General features: G+C 34.4%; 1 long non-coding RNA gene across 8 annotated transcripts in view; it reads left to right on the top strand.

The window, feature by feature from the left end:
* LOC118197458 (uncharacterized) overlaps positions 1-14,460 on the top strand; it is a 471,813-nt gene that overhangs the window by 167,801 nt on the left and 289,552 nt on the right. For 6 of the 8 annotated variants that reach the window (XR_015038564.1, XR_015038565.1, XR_015038562.1 and 3 more), the window contains one exon: positions 12,726-12,836. This is a non-coding gene — a long non-coding RNA (uncharacterized LOC118197458). Of the gene's footprint in view, positions 1-12,701; positions 12,837-14,460 lie in introns of all 8 variants that reach the window. The other 2 variants (XR_015038563.1, XR_015038567.1) reach the window with 1 other exon arrangement.

Genomic DNA, 14,460 nt, shown 5'->3' with positions numbered 1-14,460 from the left:
AGAGAGAGAGAGAGAAAGGTTAGATTAGGTTATTTGATTATGGCAAAGCACTCGAAGGCTATCTGCCTAAAGGGTAGATAAACCCTATGAGAAGGCCTCCGTCCTAAGGATAAGCCAAGCGTTACTCCGCTTGCCAAATTTGCTTACAGGGAGATGTCTTCGTGGAGGAGTGTGTGTGTGTATTTAATTATAGCAAAGCACATTAGGACTATCTGCCTAAGGGGAGAAATGCCCTCGTGGAGGACTTTCTAAGGGAAACTGGCTCGTATACACGTTACACATGGGGAAAACCACGAAAACACCCATGCAGCCAGCCCGTTCGGGGGATTCGAACCTCGGACCGAACTACCAGTGTTCAGCGACTTTACCGCTCGGCCGCTGGTGGGCTCATGTCTTCCTGGAAGACATTCTAAGATAAAATGGCATATATTCACGGGAAAAGCCACTAAAACCAACACTGTAGCTAGTCCGCTTTCCTGTGTTTGAACCTGGCTTAAACTACTAGTATTCAGAGGTCCTAAACTCTCGGCCTCTGATGAGGCTAAAAAAGGAAAACAAATTTATGCCAGATAAAGTAAACTGAATGAAGATGAAGAAATGTTTAATAAAATAAATTGTTCACATGACGTTGATGTGCTCAAAGTACGTGTAAGGACTACCGTTAAGAATGCTGTTAATCCTAAACACAAGAAACTTCTTACTAGTGTAAACACTATTCCTAACTACTCGAAACATTTCGCTATTTAGAACCAGGCATGTTTTCTCCGTATAAACCTAGACAGATGCATTCGGAGAATCTTTTGAAGAGATATTATACTTAGGAATGTTGAAGTGGTTGCAGGTGCATCGCCGATAATGGTTTTTCAAAGATAATAAACGGAGTCGATGGAATCAAAGTTTGGTTTAGCTGATTATAAAAAAACACACTAGGCTATCTGCCTAAAGGAAAGGATGCTTTCATGGAGAAATGCCTAAAGGAAACAGGCTTATATACAAGTTACATATGGGGAAAACCGCAAAAACGCCTATGCAACCAGCCCGTTCGCCTGGAATCGAAGCCAGGTTAGAACTACCAGTGTTCAGCTATTTTACCGCTCGGTCGTTGTTGAGCCTCAAAGTAGAAGGATGCCTCAGAGTTCCTAAACTTAGGATCCTCGAAGTGTTTGAGAAACTTTTTGATTTATATATGGTCTGTAACACAGTTTAAGTTTTTACATTTGAAAAATCATTTATTCGTATTATCTTTAAAAACTCACATTCAATTCGGGTGTTAAAAATGGAACTTCATAAAAGCTTTTTGCTTAGAGAAAGAATAACTCGCAGTTGCCTGAAAACAAACACGTTTTTCAATTAAAGCTAAAAATAATCACTCATATGCTTTAGAGAAAAGATGAATGGTTTACTCTCTGGCTCTCGAAGTTTTACTTTAAAAATTTTTTAAATAAAACTGATAATTTTTAACTGATTGTAGTATTTGATCTTCCTCCAATGTTTCATAGAATACACGATTTTTTATTCTTTGATGACTTATTAATTGTTAATTGGTTATTCATATTAATGTTTAATGGAAAGATTTTGTTGGACCCTAATAAATATAAATATCGGATTAGTAATTAAACTATCGATTTAAATGGAATATGCAGTTTGATAACCTAAACTATTGTAAGTATTTACTTAGAGGATAAACGTAGAAAAAAAAAATAAGCACGTGCATAACTCTACTTTAAAAACATCCATTCCTACTGTAGACAACCATTTTCAATATACTGTTTTATCATTATCATGCGGAACTAGCAGAGGTATGTTACAAGATATTCCGCACTGCTAACATCTCAGATCTGAAAAACAGAGTTCTGTTGGAGGGCGGGTTATGAATTACATCCCTTTCGTCAGAGGTGACATGAACAGAAATCTTTTAGAAAGTCTGTATTTCTTTTAGAAATAGACTTTTAGAAATTCTTCCAATAAAGCTTAAAACTTCAGGCAGGTAATCCTGAAGTTCTTTGCTGTAATATGAATTCTTTGCTGTAAATAGCTTTTCCCCCCTTCTCGGAGGTTGCTTTTAGTGGAGGTTACATCAACATATGAGCTCGCCCTTTTTATTCTGCTCTTTTGCTTTTTCTGTGTTATTTAATATGCCCCAATAAATCTCTACGAGTTTAGAGCTTTGCCCCTCCTCTTTTTTTTACCCCAACTTCTATAATACACTGCTAGCCATTAAAATTGCTACACCATGAAGGCGGCATGTAACAAACGTCAAATTTGCATGAAAGGTATTACATGCTGACGTATGCAAATGACTCTCATTTCAGCTCATGCACACGGAAGTATAATTATGAGTAGGGAAGATTCTGCAGCGAGTTTCTCATTTAGAAATCGCACTTGAACGTTGGTTGTTTGTGCTATGCTTTGTGTAATAGGGAAAACTACAACCAGCACGTTTAGTATTTGGACTGTGTCAGGATCGGCGCCTGTCGGGACTGTGGTTTATCGTTCCGAGACATTGCTATCGTGTTGATCAGGACCTCATGAATATGGAATTGAGGAGTACAAAAGAGTCATATTGACCGCCATGCAGAATCTCAGCGGCTCCATACAACCATCTCCCAAGCGGAGAGACATGTTGCCTTCTCTGCCTTGCGGGATCGGACAGCCACGGCATGTACCCTGAGTCAGAGGCTTAGCTTGTATGTAGTACGACAAAGTGTCCGCACGTAGTGTGCGACGATGTCTGCAGTACCACAAAGTGTCAACATGGTGACCATTTTTGCGGCTACCCTTGATGCTGCAGAGACAGGCGCGCCTACAGTGGTGCAACGAACGATGGTAGTGGACACAAAAGTAGGCGATCTTTTCAGACGAATCCCGGCTCTGTATATAGTATCAGGATGAACATTTGTGGAGGAACCAATGGGAATGAACACTGTCTGCTTGCATTTGTCATCGTTATATGGGCCCAGGACCTGACGTGGTAGTATAAGGTGCCACTGGGTACACATTCCTGTCATATTTCGTTAACATAACCAGCTATGTGGACAGCCGCCGTGCATTTTTTATTTCTGACGTTTTAAAGAAAGTTGCTGAGCTCTACATTCGACGTCTTCAATCTTTCAACAATTTAATGTACGATCACATGTGGCCCGTACTGACCTGACCTTCTCCGATATAGAGGATTGTTTGACTGTTGCGCTGGCCAGCACGTTCTTCAACTTTCTCACCTATTGATAATGTCTGTTTATGAGTTGCCGAGAGATTTACACTCTACCACTCACCACTGTAGCAATTTTAATGGCCAACAGTTATATAATTTTTCATGATTCCATTTACCAAGAAGACTTTTATAATTTTGCTATTGAATTTCTACCGTGATTTCCGTATTAAATCTCTTAGTTTAAATAAGAAAATATGTTTTGTTTATTTATTATATTAACTCTATTAATATCACTATTTTAAATTATTGGTGTTTAAACACTTGGTATCTGTTTCGATTTTGATATTTTCCTGTTTTTCTTTGCTCTATAAATTTTAATCCAGTCTGATGTAATAGGGTTCCTAATATATTTCTAAAATAATAGGCATACTTTTTACTTATTACGTGTTCCGCCCTTAGGCACTACACGGAAAGGGAGGTATGCTCGCTGGAGATCTTTTTAAGGGAAACTGGCTCGTACCCACGTTAAACATGGGTAAAACCAAGAAAACGCCCATGCAGTCAGCCCGTTCGCCGGGACTCGAACCCTGGACCGATCTACCAGTGTTTAGCGGCTTTTACCGCTGTGTCGCTGGTGGCCCAATGAGAGTAATTTACAAATGAAGCTTAAATCATGGTTATTTATTTATGAATTTTGGTATTTCTGGTATGGATCAGGCAATCTATTTTTAATACTTGTAACACATGTATATGAATAGTATTGCAATCTTCAAACAGATATAAAACATAGCGATATAAGATTGCTGTTCTGAAATGACATTTAAGTATTAAATACTTTCCCGCCTAATTTGAAATTAAAAGAAATCTTGATACATTTTTTTCTGTATTTGATTATGTAGAATGCGAAATTATTAATTAATAATTGGCTCTTTAACACATTACATTTGCATGTGTCTTTAAAACATCGAAATCATCACTCTATTTCTTAGAGCGATTTTTTTTTGTCATGTTTATGTAACTTTTGTATAAAAATAGAAGTAACCCTCATATTGAAATAGAAATACAAGGTTTCTTATACTAGTTTTACCTATACAGAGCAATCATGTGAAATAGATTGCTTGTAATTATATTTATACAAATGTGTCTGATTGAATATTCTTAACTTTTAGGAAAATGGCCGGAGCCACCCAAGAAATGAATCATTTTGATTACCTTCAGCAAAATTGTTACAAGTGTACTTCAGCCTACGTTTATGTTTTCGCTTTAGTTTTAATGCTGTTAGTGAAAGCTATGTTTAAAGGATTAAAATGATAACATCATGTTTCAAAATTGTCTCTAAGCTGTAATTTTTCGGGGTTGTGTAGATTCCATTGCGATATGTATCAGTTTCGTCAGCTTTTATTGTACATATACGCCGCTTGCGTGATACATACTCGTCGATTCAAATTTTTTTATTTTCGAATATTTAATCAACTACGCAGATCTGTCTTCCTTTTATATCAACTGCTTTAACGTTTGTCATTTCTCCTGTGCTTTTATGCAACAGATGAGACTGGAAAGAAATATTTTAGGTAAAAGCTGTTCGTTTTGTAATTTATAAAGTCGTATTAAATAAGGCAAAATTAGGGATTCTAGAGAAATGTATCACAAGCCGTGTAAGGAAATTTTCAGCTTGCAACTTAATCCGTAAATATTATTCCTTGCATCATTTCTGTTGACTTGAATTCTGAAATAGCACTAAAGGAAGCTGGAAATATAAAAAGAGATTTATTGATTTCTGAATTGCACATAGACAACATACATCTTATTTCCATCTTTTTCTTATTCGTTTTCTCTTTTATTAATTAGCTACTTTGTAAGTACAATGTCCGAAAAAGAACTTTGTTCTTTTATCACCATGCGTAAATGAGTTAGGTTTTTCAGATAATCAACTCTCAAAAAGTTTGATTAAGATAATAAAAGACTTCAAATCAATTCTTTATTTATAATATGCTGCACATTGAATTATAAGTCAATATCCTTTAGAAAGTAATTTACGATTCTTTTCTCGTAGGCTGGTAATCCATTGTTTGCCGCGTTCTTTGCTCTCTTAGTCCTTCACAAAGGTGCCTCTTCCCTCTTGCATGCTTTGCCGTAATGACAAAATAAATGCAATTCAGTTAATAGTAATCCTAACCTGATAGTGAGCCTCAAGTGGAAATAGAGCCAGCTAAAAATAGTAAAATTTCTGAAGAAGCTGCACCTATATCTTTTCTAAGTATTGATTCATTGAGATAGATATAAAGAGTATAAAATGAAAGGCATAGATGTATTGATAGTGAAGAGTTAGACAGTATAGACAAGTGGTCCCCCAGCCTGTTTTGCTTTCACTATTGCTAGAAGATCATTCATCTGCCTCAAGGCTTTTCCAAAACTCGAAAAATGCATGCATATTTATTTAGATTAAGATTATTTTATAACGTGTTTTATAAATTAAACAACAAAAACTATATAAAATATTGAAAATACCAAAACTTGAGTAAAAGTAGTTTTTTATATTCATAAAGAAAAACTAAATACTTACAGCTAAATAAAAGGTTAACCGTATCCCCCCCTAAAACTATGAAATTCCCTCCAGGGAAGGGAATTTCTCTCTGGTTTAGAACCCCTGGTATAGAATAAAATAAGAACTTTGAAAGTATGCTTATTTCACTGCAGGAAAAATACGTCAGAGGAGAGCAGCATCGATATATGAAGCAATAATATGATGTTTTCTGAAAATTATCTACGGTTTATCAATTGCTATACAGCTCTTAGATTCTGTAGCTTCCTGTCAAAATAACCTCTTTTTTGGATTTTTTTCAACTTAAAAATGAGTTTAAAGCTAAATTTAGAAATTTCATAATCGATTGATGCACTAACTACGATTGATTATAAATTTGCTTTCTCCTACTAATTCAAGCACAGGTACATACACAGGTACAAGAAGTCTCATCAGTCGACACCAGTTATTTACCAAACAGTGAACTAAGTATTGTCCCCGTGTACTAACTATTTAGAAACACCAGCATCCCACAGGATCCTAGACGATCTCTGGAGTCCGCAAACAATAAACACTCGATAAATTCCTCACCGCTGGCCTGGTTACTGTTAGCAGCTCTTTTGGAATCCCATCGTTTAGTCCCGTAGCTTTATTGTTATTTTGAGATACTATCACATAGATTTATTATTGCATACATAATATTGTTACATTATTATCTGGTTCAAAATTTGCTTGTTACTTTACATTGCAATTGTGCCTTTGCAAAATAACGTAAAAAATGTCAAACAAATAATGTTGAGGGTTACCTCTTTTCCCACATACACCAAGTATCTGTTTGTCTGCTTGCTTTATTTATTTTTTGTGTATTTTATATTGCTTGCTGCTTTCTTGTCATTTAGATCAGCTTCATAATTTCCAAGCCTTCTACACAAAAGTCATTTTTTCATTTGTCTTTATCGTTAAGAATAATTTTGAGTTCCACTTTTGAAATAATCTCTTAGAGCTCTGGTGAGGTTCGTGTCTTCGGACCGTTCTGGATTGGCTTCGATGATTGGATTACTACAAAACACGCTAGGGCTATTTGCTTAAACTTATTGGGCATTCCCCGTTCCACCTCAATATAGGGCACTGTGAGTCCGCAACTCCGCCGAGCCAGGCCCAGAGGTTCAACCTCCCTCCTCGAACCTTGGGGGTGGGGGGATTGGCCCCAATACACCTGGTGTAATATAGACAACAGGGCGTCACTGGTTGTCGAATCGATACCCACCAACCACACGGGCTACCAGTCGCACAAGGACATTACCCAGTAAATCCGGGGTGCAATCCCGGGCTACTAGAGCCTTGAGCCCTAGGACTTGCCCACTGTGCCGACCAAAAAGTGATCTTTGAGGGACCTTTAGAATCACTAAGTTCATAATTTGCACACCCCAGTGGCCGAAACTACCTAGTAGCTTCACATAATTCTCCTACGTCCACTCCCGGGGAGGGGGGGCTATTTACCTAAGAGAAGTAATGCCTTTGTGGAAGATTTTTATGGGAAACTATAACATATTCAAGTTACAATTCGGGAAAATCCACAAAACCTCCAACTCAGTCCGCCCATTCTTCAGAATTTGAAACCAGGTCTAGGTACTAGTATTCAGCGAGTTTACCGATCGGCTGCTGTCAGGCTCCAAACATTTTTAAAACATTGCTACTATAATACTGTTTACATCATTATGCTATAGCAGTTATGCATGAAAATATTACTTATGTAGAATAGTAGTAGGATAACATCAAATATAATTGGCTTATTTCCATAATAGTACTCCAAGTATACAAGCCTTTGTATGGATAGTAACTGAAAAGAGTTTGACCACAAATTTTGTTGTGAAAATTTTATATTTTTCAGGTATTCTTCATTCTGCTAGGTTCCTTATCATTCATGAGTAGTTTTTAAAGTAACTGATTACATATGGAAGATTGAGAGGGAGAGAATTTATAATAGCCGTCTTTTTAAATTGGACTCAGCTCTCAAAAATTTTTAGATGAGAACTTGTTAATCACAAATGGTATAATATTATGGCGCAACACGTTTTCTATTAAAATGCATAGTTACCAGATTTTAGTTCATTAATAGTAATTTTTTAAATGATTCATAATCGCTTATTGCCTCGATTTTTGTCCTGTCTTATCTAAGGCTCCATATAGAAAGGGGAAAGAACTATTTCTATTCTATTACTTTGAAATAAATCTCTGAAATTGGTACCAAATCCCTGCAGGAGGGAAATAAATGACGAGAAACATCTAAGTTTGTGTCGAACTTTGATCTTGCTGCATCTTTGCGACGCTTACCACTTTTAAATCTAGGAAAGATGGAAATAGATGTTGCAAAAGAACAAGATCTTCGGGATGCGAGTGAACAAGGAGAGCGAAAAAGAAAAATGCATTTTGAAAAATGCCCGGAGCGTAAAAATGGAGTGAAAAATGAAGGCTGCCATCCACCATTTATTTTTCTTTTTGTCCTAGAGTCTCATATTTTCTTTAAAAAAATTATTCTTCGCATGCGTTTAAGATATTTCACGCGATCAGAGATCACGCTTAACGCACCAAAAATTCTTCTATTCTACTTTTTTCTCCCCCTTTTGAAAATTTCTTAAAGCGGTTGAAGAAAATAATAGTATTTATTTCTTATTCCCAAGCACAGCTAAATAAATTTGTGTCACTTAAATGCATTCAGAATATTTTTAAATACATCTGAATACTTATTTACAGTGGTTACGAATGTAGTAACATGTCTGCGATAAATTTCTGTGAGAAAACAAAATTTTATTATTTGATCTTTTAAGCTTCCTAAACTGCTTTCCTAACTGTTGTGTAAAATTGTACAAAATAAGAATTTGGTTCTTAATCCACTAAATGATCACAAATTCTTTTTCACATTCATATCAAACAAAGTAATCTCTTGTTTCCATTAAATTATATGATAAACTACTTTTCTCTTTATGGAACATTATTTGTTTTAACGGGTTTGAATAAAAGCTTATTTTATAAAAAATACTTTTATTTTTTTCCCATTAGTGTCAAACAAATCAGTATCTAATGATACCACATAAGTATACAATATCTCTTATTGGCAATCACTGACGAGGGAGGGGGGATTTTTCTCCCCTCGTGTATTACGTATCAAAATTGTCTCATGTTCTAAATTAAAATAGTTAAACCTCTATTAAAGTACTTAATACTAGTACTAATACTAGTATACTTAATACTAGTGTTAAAGCGCTACTTACCTCTATTAAATTTTAACAAAAAGTTGTTAATATTTAATACGCAACTAACGTTCAGTGCATAATTTATCACAAAATATTGATTAAGTTTAAATTATTTAGCTAGCATAGAGCAAGTCTTATTGAATGGTTCTGATGATCTCCTTTGTTTGGCGTAATTTTTAAGTTGTATAAACTGGGCAATTTTGCAGATTAAAAATTCAAATATCCTTTCCTCGACCCTGAGAGCCCATCATCAACCAAGCCATAATTAATACGTACTGAATTAGCAGAGTAAATATCTTCCGTTCTTGCTTTTGATAAAATCTGTCGAAAATTTATGCTTGCCAAGTGCTTTTCTTTTGATATCTTGACATGACTTTTTTATTATGCCGAATGGAGTTACCTATTTTATACAAGTTCCTGAATTTTGTTATAATTGTTATGTCACCGGTAGGTATGATGTTTACTGTACATTGTAGCTGAGGTAGGATAGAGTAATTTTCAGTTTACTGCTGAAAATATATTTAACAAATTTTCCTTAAGATCTAAAATTTTATTAACTTTCATCTTCCCGGATTCAAATTTAAAGTTTCATTTTAGTATTTTTTATTCATTTTGTTTCACATAGTTCGAATTCCAAAACTTTACTGGTATTCTCTTTGAGTTAATTAAATTCAGTTACCAAAATGCAAAATTTCTGCTTTGAAACTTTAACTCATTTCAAAATTCAAGAAGCGAGCTTTTGCACAGTATCAGCACTTGCGAAGTTTATCAACATTATCTGTAAGACTCCGCATGCGGTAAAGTTTGAAGGCGCTTATCGGCGAAGAGAGGAAACGAATATTAATAGGTAGTGAACGTCTTTCTGGTTAATTTTCCCTCTCAAGTTCGGGTTTTCCTGATCCATCTTCCCTTTATTCAAATCGTGAGACCAGTTATGTGGAAAGGAAAATTACTGGCGTCATGCCAAAGCCCCTTTACTAAAACTGTTTAACGAAGTTCTACGCTTTGCGAGTTATGTTAGCCGCATGTTTCATTGTTAAACGTTGCAAATAGATTTTGGCGTGCAACGCATGCATTAAGCATTCTACTATTAACAAAATCTAATTACAAACAGCAAAATTTTAACTTTCTAACAGTAATTTATTGTACAAATTTACTCCTTAGTACTGGGTTGTTTAAATTTTTTCATTTATAAAAGTAAAGATATTGAGGCACAAATAATGAAAATATAACGTTCTGTGAATTGAGAAACGCTCTAACAATAAAAACGGTTTCGAATAAAATGGATATTCAAATGTGTATCGTCTGTTTCCCAAACATTCTCCTCTCTGGGAGCTAATCGAGAAAAGAGTACAAGTGTAATTTTGTAGAAATGCGCTAGAGAAATCTGAAGATTGTTATTGGCTAATATTTAGGATTTCGAATTTGTTTGTTTAGCATTTTGAAAATCAGAAACAAACTTAGTATTAATTTCGATTATAATACGGCGCATTGCGTGAATTAATTTTGAAAAAGTTATGATATGTGGGAAATTAATGATCAATGATCAGTATATCATTAGCTCAAACCTTAACAATAACTTTAACAAGCATCGCTTTATAGTATAAAGTTTTATTTATTTATTCTTTTTAATCTACGGCTGAAGCATAAAATGTATAAAATGAAAAAGGGAGTATAAAAAACGGTTGTAATAGTATAAGAACGTTTTTTTAATATTTGTTATAGATATTCCAACTCTCCAGCACTCAAATGTGTTTTGTGTTAAGTTGAAAGTTTATAATAAATAATACTAAGTTGGAGCATGTATTATTGTGTTTGAGAGAATTCAGAGTTGTGTTTTTACACTCTCTCAATTGAAATTGGATATCTCTAGTTAAGTTGGGATATTTATAATTAAAAGAACACACTTTGAAGATTTTTCATTTACCTAATATTTTACTTCAGTATTAATTTTATAAGCTTCTTATAAATTTTATATTTAACAATATCTACATATATCTTAAAAGAATAATAATGAAAAACACTTTAATTGCAAAAACAAAATTACTTAAAACGACTTTAAAAATTGTATTTTGACAGAAGGAGTTAAAGGAATTAAAAAAGTTAACTTTTCTGAACTTTGCTTATCCTAGGGAATGATTTTGATGAATAGAGAAAATATAATGAAATTATTTCTTCTTAACTATCTTTGTATCACAAACATATGAAACTTAAACGATAGCAGTTTTCAAAACTGAGCGGTTAAATTTTGAGCTTGAAAGGCATGAAATATTATGAAGCTATGAACAGCATATTACACAATTGTTATTAATAATCGTAAGATAATATTTATGCAAAATATGTTCTTTCCTTGGGGTGGGGGGGAAGACGCACCATTCACTAAACGATAGTCAATAAAGAAACAGGATTATTTCTTCATGTGTTCTTCGATAACTACTGTAGTTTATAGAGTGATAAATGCGAACTTATGTAAGCAGTCGATATATGTGAAAATACTGGCTTCCCCTCTTCCTCTAATTCGTTTGTGAAATGACATTTGCCATATAATTTCTGTTTTACGAATTTAACAGGGATAAGTTAGCAGGCATTTTATATATTTTTAAATACAGTAAATTTTATTAAGAACTGAACTGCGCATAAATTTCATTGGTGTAACCAACTATTAATTTAATTTTTCGTAAAATGACCAAATAAACAAGAAATTTAAATAAAACGGTTTAAATCTTGATTCGGAAAAATCTTGGATGTGCTTGCCATCACTTAAAGGATTATTTCTTCAAATTTCTCTACCAAATCAAATGCATCATTTATTTCATTTTCTTCCTCCCAGCGCAAATCATATATCTGTGTGCAATGGGGAAACCGAATGCATTTTATTTCAGCAGCATTCTAAAATTCATTCAATGCTAAAAATGTTAATTAACAAGAAATACGAGTAAAATTGCTATGAGATGTCTAAAGCTAATTATTTGAATTTATACTTAGCTGAAACTAAAAATCCGTGAAATATCTAATGCTTTAAAATTGTGAAGTGAAGTGTGATTGGCCGTGTTATGCTCTTCAACTCTTTCATAGACCATTAGGACCATTAGGGAAAAAAAAAAAAAAAAAAAAAAAAAAATTAAATGCATAAATAAAATCATTTGTAGCCATAGAAAGGTAATTATTGTTATTGGATATTGCTTTTAGTTAGTTCTCTAGCTTAATAATATGCGAATATTTTAAAGTATTTTCATTCTTCTTACTGCGTGGTTTCGTATGTAGTTGGAAGTACGTCCGACTGGCAATGGAGAGACTCGCAAAAGCGTCGCGGATTTCTTCGGTTATCGGGCTGTGAAGAATTCTAACTGCTGCACAGCCACGCCAGAATTAAAATATGGTGAGCTATTACTCATCACCACCTCGATTTGGCGACTAGGTACCTTCCTGCCCAGGCGCACTTTAAGTGAGGGAGAACTTATTTTTTTCCCTTTTTATTCCACCACTAAGTATCCCCTTGACTTCGTACTTATTTGGAAATAGCTAATTATATCACGAAAGCACACACTAAGAAGGGAGAAAATACATTACATTCTCCCCCACATAAAGAACGACTGGAAGCATAACTGACTGGCCCCCAAATAGGGAAGTCCGGAGTTCGAATCTCGGTGAGGATATTGCCTATTTTTCCTACTCCAGCAAACCAAATGACTCAACAATTTACTAATATTTATATCTATCTATCTATGTTTATCTAACTATATATTTAGCAATCTATCTATATTTATCTATCTAGCTCTCTCTATACATATCTTAACAGGAAGAAATCGTTTAGTATCGACGGCATTTAGAACTGCTACTCGTTGTTAGACATGGGAATGCATCGTTGATGATAATGGAAATGCCAGTGCCTCGAAGATAATGTCACGAAGTAAGTTTTAAAATCTTTTGAAAATCTGTTAATCATTTTATTCTTTTATTAATTTTCAATGCAAAGAAATGTAGTAGTCTGAATTTTCATTTTCCCATTGCATACATTTGATTTATGTGCGTGTAACCAATTTAGTCACACGTTCGTGGAAGGTTAGCAGGCATCAAAAGCATAAATAAATCTCTCGAAAGCTTATTCATTCTTCCCTTTAATAAATTTGATGTAAATGTTTCATTCTGTCAAAACATTAAACCTCAACCTAAAGTTTTGTGAGTGGCCCACCTTTACTTCATTTTGATCTTATGCTCTATTTAACCCAAGCTCTATAGTAATTGCGCGATTGTCGTGTGATTTCAGAATGATATAGAAGAACAGCGACTGTGGTTAACGATTACACGTATTTAGAAGTACCGGGAGTGATAGGCCACCTTCAAGTAACACGTTACACCCTTGAACCGATGACCTAGGAAAGAAATCCCTACACATCATTTGATTTTTCCCTGACATGAAAATGCGCCAAAACTTGTGAGTTCTCATTGGCCAGAATTCTGACAGGTCACGTGGTACACGAAGGGCGTTACTCTGTCCTCCCCCCTTCTCCCTTCGTCTTCTAATGACTGGGTGCCGCAGAGGACGGTATAAGATAGATGAATAGCTTAAAAGATGAATTACATTTGTTCTGGGTAGTTGCTAGGTTCATTTCAGAGCTACAGAGTGCGGGAATGTATCAGTGAGATGATTGATCATTTTCCCGTTGCTCAAGAGTACTGATGTAATTCAAAAAAGGCTGCCCTTCATTTTCTTTTCTTGTTCTTTGAACATATTACAATAACATTATGAGTAACCAGATTGTCAATGCAAAGTAACTAGATGAAAAGTTAATTACTCCTGAACACCGTCTGATGAAAATTCAAGTTAATTATAAAACTCTTTTCTACTCCATTAAACGCATCATTTATATTTCACTTTCTGATTACTACACATACCGAACAGCACTCCTGCGACAGCTGCTGTTTTGAATTCAAAGTACATGTTTCTTATGATTCTTGAGAGCTTGAAAAAATTATTATCTTCTTCACTTATTGCGTAGTTAGTTGAATGCCAATGAAGGTTTCATTCCCAAACATAGCGATTTTTTTAACCTAGAAAATAAAATCATAAGCTTATATGAACAGAAAACTGGTTAATTGATTAATATATTAATATCAAACCGTCTTCAATGGGAAATAACTGTCGTTAACTAATACTTCACAACAGTAAGTGAATCATATCACCAAATAACTTTTCTAAAAAGCAAATATATTTTAAACACAAATCAACAAATAAATTTGTTTGAAATGAAAGCATTACTTTCATGCTCTTGTGATGCAGCCTTTAGCATATTTCTCTAGAACTTGTTTAACAGCTTATTTTTGGATACCTTTTGATTTAACTCATTCTGTTCTCTATAAACTCACAAACGCGAGCATTCAATGTATATCAGCTATTGCCATTTTTATGTTAAAGAGCCCTATTGACTATTGAGAATTGCATAAATCGAAGTCCGCAATTTTGAATCGTTTATATTAGGTTACATTTGCTACCCTGCCATGCCATTTATCATATGAGATATATTTATAGTGTT

The sequence above is a fragment of the Stegodyphus dumicola genome, chromosome X1 (genome assembly GCF_044657685.1).
Source record: "Stegodyphus dumicola isolate Sdum_Otavi_A_Nest chromosome X1, ASM4465768v1".
Classification (NCBI taxonomy): domain Eukaryota; kingdom Metazoa; phylum Arthropoda; class Arachnida; order Araneae; family Eresidae; genus Stegodyphus; species Stegodyphus dumicola.
Note: the sequence above shows the minus strand (reverse complement) of the source record. Positions and strands in the feature narration are given on the sequence as shown.